This window comes from Spinacia oleracea, chromosome 4 (genome assembly GCF_020520425.1).
Source record: "Spinacia oleracea cultivar Varoflay chromosome 4, BTI_SOV_V1, whole genome shotgun sequence".
NCBI classification, from domain to species: Eukaryota; Viridiplantae; Streptophyta; class Magnoliopsida; order Caryophyllales; family Amaranthaceae; genus Spinacia; species Spinacia oleracea.
In genome coordinates, this window is record NC_079490.1 from 65,391,742 (window position 1) to 65,401,337 (window position 9,596).

The following is a 9,596-nucleotide window of genomic DNA, read 5'->3' on the forward strand; positions in this document are numbered from 1 at the left end:
ATTATTTACATAATCTAAATTGCATGACATGGTTAAATTTTACAAATTTGCAAAGAATTATAAGGGGTGATTAATTTTCGTAATTGTTAATTTAATTGCAAATTGCGTTTATTTAATTATATGTACGTAGTTTTTCGGCAGTTTCTTCGTTACTCATCCAAATCGAGTGATTTTTGTGTCAATTCCGCATGCAAAAGGCATTCTAAAATTTTGACAAAAATATTTCCCAAATTCCCAAATTCGAAGCCTAACTATGACTTTTCGGAGGTTTTAGTTTTTCGAACGCAAAAGTTTGTAAATTTAAGATGTTAAATTGAATATTTGCGATTCTTGTTGATAAATCTTGAGTTTTTGATAAATGTTTAAGACTTTGCATGCTTCAAAGTATGTTTTAATTATTGTTTATAATTAAATATCTTGCACTGCAATAAATCCTTTTAGAAGGGTAACAGTAAATTTCCTCGATTGGTAGTGAATCCAAGAACGATTCACGGAAATGAGAGAAAATGAGCAATTTAAAATGTACGTTTCTTTTAGCGACTTTTATGGTTGTTTTCGAGTATCAAAGTCGAATGGCGAACCGATTGGTGCTTGTGAATTCAAAATACAATGTAGCTAGTTTTGAGATCATAAAGCATTGAGTTTAAACGCTCAGCCTTACCAATGGTTAACAACCTAATATCTTTGTCCATTTAAATTCTCGAATGAGTCTAGTCCCTAGACATTCGAATAGATCGATGCTCAGAGAACTTTAGAAGCTTCTGGTAAGATCATCTAGTTGAAACAGAATATTCAACATAAACAAAATGGTAAGAACTTTGTTGGAGTGACATTGGACATGTCTAACAAAGTATAAAAGTCAAACACTAAAGAATTCAATTCTTAAGACTATAAGAAAGGGTACAAGAAATAGGAAAACAAGGAACAAATAAAAGGAATTTATGATTCCGTTTCTACCTATAAGTTTATGTTTAAAGAGAAGTGACCTAGCAATCAAACTTCCTTGGCATCATATACCGCTTGAGGTTCTTACTTCGGTAATAACTCAAACAATGGAAGCTAGGCTACACTAATGGCCTACAAGTGGGAAATGAAGCATGGCAATGCTACATTAGTTGTAGGGTCATCTAGTTTGTTTTAAGTCCTTTCAAAGGCTGGTACTTAATGGCTATTTTGTTCCACAATCAGCATACCTAAATTTCTGTTTTCAAACACAGAAAGACTCACATTCAGAAGAACAAAAACAATGTTTGTTTGTTTATTTAAATATGGTCATTTACGGGTTGAGTCAATATGCTTGATTAAAACAAACAAATCTTTAACAATAAAACTTTACTAGGTTCAAATCAATCTCTTGATTTGAGTTCCATTAACCTTTAGCATTATTGCTTAGACCATATCAACAAGTTAACAATCAAAAGCTCTATTTTGATGGACTTTTGAAAGTTGATTGATTTCTAGATCAATTTAAGACAACTAGTCTTACTTGTTGAAAGTAACAAAAGATATGAACTATTGTTAGAACGCCTAGACAATAGAGTTCAAAGCTAAAGAAAGATTTTATGACTTAATTATTTCACATGGATTTGAGTGAATATAGGTTTATTTACTCAAATGTGATATAAGTTGAATCTGTTTGGCTAGTTCAAAGATTTAGAAGTATAAAAAATCCACATGGCAAGAAATCATAGAGATCTAGGTTAGATCATGACGATGATTACTTTAAGACCAAAAATGATCATCAATGATTGTGTGTAGTAATTTTCACGATCTAGCTCCATAAGATATGGCATATCTAAGTTGGAATGACCGATGTCAATAGTACTTGATTCGATCAATGATGATTCATAAAGACTTTTCCTATAATTTCTAAACAAAATGCTCAACTACCCTAAACTAAACCAAATTCGTCAAAGCTATTGAAAAGTAATTTCAGAATATCTTTTTGATAATATATATCTAGAGAGTTGCCAAACTCAGTGGGAGCTTAGTGTATGTTATTCGACAAACTAAGGCCCAAGTATAGATATATGTTTCATTGTGATTTATTCAAATGAGACACAAAGGTATTGTTTCTATCACAAATTTTGAGAACATAATGTTTGTTTGCTCGAAATAATGTCCTTTTGGAGATTCGTTTCCAAAATGACAAGTGGGAGAAAATAGACCTCGAAAGTCTTCGAGGCGAACAACAAACATAAACGGACATTCCGGAGGCTTTTTGAAGTGCTTCAGAAAATGCGAACTTATTCTTTAAGGACTTTAGAAGTGGCTTTGAAGAATAGACATCTCTTAGAAGACTTTACAAGTGCTTCAAGGAGAACAGAATATTCAAAGGACTTTCAAGTAGCTATTGATATTCTATTGTTTGATGTTCTATACCCAAGTAGGCACAGAGTTCAAGTCACTGAAACTATGAGATTCTTCTATTAGATAGTGAAGAAACATGGAGTTCAGGTCACTGAAGCTATGCGATTCTTCTATTAGATAGTGAAGAAACCTACAACTTGCAGTCAAACTATTATCATGTAGATTAATGAGTTTGTGAACTGTAAGAAAGCTATGACGAAACCCAGATTCCCTAAAATGGTTAGAGGCCATATATAGACTCAAATGTTTTAGATGGTTAGAGGCCATAAAACATACTCAATGTTTTGATGACAAAATTGAAATTTTGTTGATTTGCAAGAATAGTTTCACACCTATTGGTTGCAAGTTTGTTTTAAGGATAAAAACCATCAAACATGGAATTGTGTTCACACACAAAGCTAGATTAGTTGCTAAAGGTTACAAGCAAATTCACGGTGTGGATTGTGTTGAAACCTCATGCAAAATCGTAATGCTTAAGTCTATAATTCAAGCAATGATTGCATATTGGTACATATGGCAATTGGATGACAAAACGTACTCCTCAATCAAATGTTGGAAGAAAACTATGTACATGGCATGTCATAGGATTTGTGGATCCAAATAATGCTTGAAATGAATGCTAGCTTATGAAATCTAAGTACGGATTTAAGCAAGCAATTGGGAATTGGAATTGTATTTTAGTGAAGCTAATAAGTATTTTAGTTTCATAAAATGAACATGATTCTTATAGATATATAAGAAGTTTAGTGGGAGTACATAAAAATTAATTGGTCCTATGTGTGTCATACACATATCTCTCTATTGTGAAATAACATTCAAATGCTAATGACTTAGATTTGAAAATTATTCATCAATGACGGACCAAGGCGAAACTTAGTGCATATTGGGTATTAAGATCCATTCACAAAGATCTTATAATATTGTTCTGGATTACGTAATGGCATTTACTAAATCAAACACGAAAGACTCCATTGGAGATATTCGACCCATATGAATAAATCTAAGTAAAAGATGTTTGAACTATGTATAAGAATTTACTAAGTTAAACATCAAAGGATCTAAGTAAGATTCTTAACCTATATTATATGTCAAAGAATTTAGCTGGATTTAGTATCTACTGAAACTAGATGAGCTAAAGCTACATGAATAGAATTCAATTGGGAATGATTCTGCAAAAGAAATTATCATGTATGATATAATATGAGGATCGCCAAAAAACGTATCGTATGACTTTAGGCATGACGAACATATACCAATCTCTATTGATCTAAGTGAAGATCAACTAGATTGAGATCAAGAAAAACTTATGGTACTTGAAAAGGTACATATGAACCGTTCTTGACTCAAGGAAATAAAGATATGCTAAATATTGATGCTACACGCATAAACACTGGCAAATGATCAAGAAAGATCCCTTTGGAGTTAACCATTGGCAAGGACGAGCTATAGAGCATCATGTTTTGAAATGGCAACATGGATTAGAGACCATGAGTTGTTGCGTGGGAAATTAAATATTAATTTCTATGTTCTAAGATACAGTTGGAAAGTCTTTCACATATCTGTGAACTGCTTGGATAAGTAAAATCCAAACAAAGCATCACTAGCAACCTAAACAGTTGAAGTAAAAGTACGTATTGCCTAAGAAGCAATAAAACAGGGTTGTTTACGTTAAGAGTTCTTCACTGAACTTGGGTAGATCACATGTCTGCTAACTTGATGGTTCTTCATTGCAAAATGTGTAGAACCACTCTTGAAGTAAGAAAGACTAGATCACTTAATAAACAAACTCAAAAGATCTTATCGTCCTGTCTCGAAGAACATTCGATGATAAGGATATTAAGATTGGCAAAGCATGATAACTAAACCTATGCAACAAGTGAGAAACAACACTCACATTGTGGCACTGGAAATCAAAGCATAGTTTTGAATTCCACTAGTTGTTTTAAAGATGGGTTCGAGGCCCATGGTTGTAAAACATTGGGGTTGAACATTTATCATATATGAAATGTATTTTCATATTCCATTTAATCTTGGTTTAGTACTAAATGATGAGTCCCTTCAATTTGACGATATATTCAAGATAGACTGTCAGGACCAGTCCTGTGACTAAGAAATGTCTATCAAGTGAACTTGAATGTCAAAAGTTGAAAAAAAGGTCCCTGGTCGGAGTTTTCTATAAAGATGGACGCCTAGAAAACGTTAGACGACTAGAATGCAAGATGACTAGTAGTTCTGTTTCTTGAACTATGTGGACATGGCAATGTCGTAATCATTTGCATAGATACTTACTTTGGGAAGACTAGTATCAGACAGACCTATGAAACTTTACTGTAAGAGATGAAAATCTGTCATAAGTAAATTTCATTAAAATTATTAGACACTAAATCCTCAATACCTGAGTCCTTTAAGATTACTTGTTTGAGAACTGCTTACTTTGACGTTGACCAACCGTCGCACCGTAAAAGGAGGCTATAAAGGCAACGCTCAGGTAATCACCTATCAAACGAAGTCTAATCTCAAGATCGCAAGATTGGGAGTGTCCTCCCATAAATCGGGATGAGATGCTGAAAGTTGTACAAGGCCACTCGGAGAGCTAGAAACTGTAAAATGCATGGCCGTGCTCATATGAATCATAGGCTATGATTATCTGTTTATTTGATCAGTTGAACTCTGAAACCGAGAAACACATCTGGACGTAATAAGGATGACAACTCTTACCTTATGTTCAAGAGCAAGCATCGAGTGACAAAGGAATTAGGAAATGCACACTTGTCCCTAAGGACAAGTGGGAGACTGAAGGAAATAATGCCCTTGGTCCAAGTATGCATTTAATGTTAAGTCTAATAAATGAGGTTCAGTATTAATTAACAAGTTAATAATTCAGTGAGATCAAGTGAGCTGAATGCCTAGCTAGAGGCCGCTTCAGTTCAAGTGGAATTAATGATATTAATCCACAGCTTACTCTTGACTGAACCCGTAGGGTCACACAAATAGTACGTAAACGGATAAAGTATTTAATGGCATTAAATACTCCATCTATGGATATTCGGAATCGACGGATCTTGGTTTCGGTGGGAGCTGAGATCGTCAAAGGCAAGAAATGAATACTCAGAAACGATGATATTGCCGGAAACGGAAATATGGATCGTATCGGAAATATAAATATTATCCAAGTCGTAGATGTTGCCGGAAACGAAAACATGGTACGTATCGGAAAATATTATTGGAAATCGAAATATTGCCGGAATCGGAAATGTTGCCGGAAACGGAAATATTGTCAGAATCGGAAATATTATCGAAATCGGAAAATAATTCCGGAAACGGAAATATTAAATATTTGTTCGAAACGGAAATTAATTCCGGAATTGGAAATATTAAATATTGTTCGTATCGGAAATGAATTCCGGAATCGGGAATTTAATCGGAAGCGTATCGTACGAATTAGCATCGGACGAGGCTCGCTAGACGAAGGCCCATCACGAAGCCAGGCCATTGCCCAGCAAGCCACACGCATCACCAACACACGCCAAGCCTCAACGAGGCCCAGCCAAGGCCTAGGGCGCGCGCGCGGATCACAGGCAGCGAGCATGGGCCGAGGCGCTGTGCGCTCAGCCTGGGCCGCAGGGCCTGTGCGCGGGTGTGCGGTCCTCGTGCGATGCTCGTGTGCGTGCAATACGATTCCTAAAGCTATCGGGATTCGATATATGATTAAATCCTAATCCTAATAGATAAAGTTTATTTAATAGAGCACTAGCAAAATTCTAATTAAACGAACTTAGTATTCTAATAGGATTATAAGTCCTTTTCCATAACTCTATAAATAGGGGCCTAGGGTCACAAATTTATATACAACATTGAATTATTTAAAGGTAAGATTTTGAAACAAAAATCAGCCAAACACTTGCAACCATTTTAGCCGAAAATCCTAGGAACCTTAAGGGCGATTCTAATTGGTCAAGCTTAAGGCGGATCCGAACGTGCTGTGGACTATCTACGGAGGGACGACCCTTGGAGTCCTAAATACTTGTTCTTGTTCGGTTTGGGCGCAGCTAGGGAGGGCACGCTACAAAGTGTATGTATCTGAATTATGCTAAATGATTATGTGTAAATAATATGTTTCCTGGCATTAAGGTTTTCCGCATGATTTATGTTTTGTCATATGTATCATAACCTAACAGATCTAGACCATTAACTTAATTTTACCCTTTTAATGACTTGTTTGCCTACGGTAAAAAAAATATTAACTAGATTATATTTAATATTAAGTGCGCCGAGTTTTATTATTTAATATCTAATCCCTGAAAACGTGATCATCATAAACCATCATCAATTCATCATTATGTTGAACCACCATCATCATCTCCAATCATTATCTTCAATCATCTTCAAAAAAAATGTCCAATATATTATCTACTATAATCTTCAAAAATTATAAAAAAAATAAAACAAATTCTCCATCATCAAAAATCATCTTAAAAAGAAAAAAATAAATTATCCATATGTTTATTAATTATGGTTAGATGTATGTTTCTCAAATTCTCCATTGATATTGTTTGAATCATTCAATTCTTCTGTAAAAATGTTGTTTGAAGAACTCACCTGATTAATACTAAAAGATAAAACTGATCATGAATAGTAAATGACATATTTTTAATAAAAAAACATATGTTTAATAAGAATAATTTATAATTTATTTCAATTAAGAAAATATAAGGTTTTCTTTTTTTAAAAAAAAAAATCATAAATATCTAATAAAAGATAATGTATCATTTATTTAATAAATGAGGTAGTCTTAATAAAAACGTAATTTTAATTAAAAGGTCAATTATTTTAATAAAAAATAGAAAAATGTTATAAATATATTATATTGTGGATGTCCATTATATCCCTGATATCCTTATCCCTTGTAATGTATGTATATATAGTACTTTGGTCTCTACAATAAGATAACCACTTGTTTATTCTCTACAGATTCTCTCTTCCTTTCTCTCCCTTTTTCTCTATTTTATAATATGTTATCAGCACCATTGTTCTACGCGGTAGTTAAAATTAGATCTCAATTATAACGATCAAAAGGTACGCAAATACCCCACTATTGTTAATTATTTATTAAATTGTCATGGCAAGTAAGTAAATTTATAAAGCGCATATGAATTAGTATATCGTGATGAATTTGTTGGAAGTTAGTCAATTTACCATCATAAGTTTGTGTCAACACTTTATATTTTGATGCAATGATGCACTTATTTCTGAATTATGATTAATTTAGTATCACTTTATAATTACTTTGTTAGAGCAGTAGCATTTTGCATTACTTTTGTTTAACAAGGTGGAAAGTTTCTCCGGTAACTTCGCATTTCGTTTATAGAAATTGATTGTCAGTTACATGTTTCGCCACTAATTTCTTAATTTATATTTTTTTTAGTGTTTGACATTGTGCAAATAAAAAGAATTTGCATGTTTGAATTTATGGAAGTTCGTTGTTTAACCGTTTTTAACCAACGGGAAATAATAACTAAAACAGGTAACGGGAAATGGTTAATCTTATGGTTATATTTTGATTTTTTGTTTTTACATGCTTTAGACATTGTATTATTTTGGTTGGTTTCTATTATGACAAATCTTGTTTATGAATTTGGAGTAATTGATTTTGGAAAACCATTTGAACATGGTTGATTGCTTGATTGATCACCTCTCCCGAAAGAAATAACTAGTTATTACGTTATTATAGTATAAGAATGTCGGTCTCTCATATATAATGACAATATATTATGAAGAGTTTTGTTTAGTGGGTAGTTACAATTTCTCGCACAATAGTTAAGAAAAAAATAGTATATGCAATGATCAAGGGGGAGATAGTTTTAAGTTTACAAAGTAGTGGTATATAGATCAAAATGATACAATGATGGTAAAAGTGGTACACATATTGTTCATATTTCATTAATTCTTTTTATGAACACGAATACAAGTTTATGATATTATTATACCATCCTAAAGATGAAGAAAGAAGAATATGTTTATTGAAATTGATATGTACGACAATTACAACGCATACTCCAGAAGAGTACAAGCTATCTTTCCATAAGTTTTGTTGAATTGTCTTGTCATTACAAATGAGACATCAATTTGTGTCATTATATCACATCAGAATATGTCCAAATTATAATATTTTATAATTACAGTACGTGATCACTTTGGGAAGATAACCAGCAGTTATCGAATAAAATATTGTATATGATATTATATGTACGATGTGATAATTCAGGCCATCCGGGTTTAAGAACACCCGTCATGAGGATTTAAATTTTTTTTGTCAAATAAAAATTTGTGTGCTGACACACCCTCATATGTTGTATATATTTAAAGGCAAAACATAATGATGAGGTTGAGTTGTATTTCAATCAAAAATTTATAATGACTCAATTGAGAAAATAAATACATACAAGGGATATTAATGATTTTGAAAAAAAAATTTGTATAATGATCTGGTAGGTGATTTGAAGTTCACCATGATAGTAAGTGACCTGAAGTTCACCATGATAGTAAGTGACATAAAGTCCACCATAATGATAGTAGATGACTTGAAGATCACCAAGAAGTTTACAAGTTCTTTTGGATTGATTTAAGTATCATAAATTTCTTGATTGGGGCAATCATACGTTAGCACAAAATGAAAAAATATGAAGAAAAAAAATACAACTGCATATTGCATCTAGTCCCCATAAACAATTTTGATTATATCTACAGAAGATAACGAAAGTATGAAATATTTATTAAAATACACGTTGAAAAGTGTATTATTAGTTGGTGAAAGATTTTATGCCCCACAATATATTGAAAATATTTTTCCAACTTAGGGGGAGAGGAGCTAGAATAAGTTGGCAAAATTGAAAGATAATAGATTGATCCCCATATAAGCAAGTTTACATACCAACTTTATGTCCTCGAAGTAAGTTTGGACATAAAAATGTCTATGACTTGATTGTGTTAAGTTGTTACATGTTCAGAGGCATAAAGGTATATGATAGTCATAATGATCGATGTTACATATATTAAGTGTTGAGAAATATATATCTTGCCAATACTTATTTAAATATCTACACCTGAAGTGTAGATTATATATACGGTTCCAAAATAGTGATGAAATATATATTTATTTATATGAAAATGGCAAGATAATGCAGTTGGTGATATTATTGAAAACAAAGAAAAACTAATATATAGTG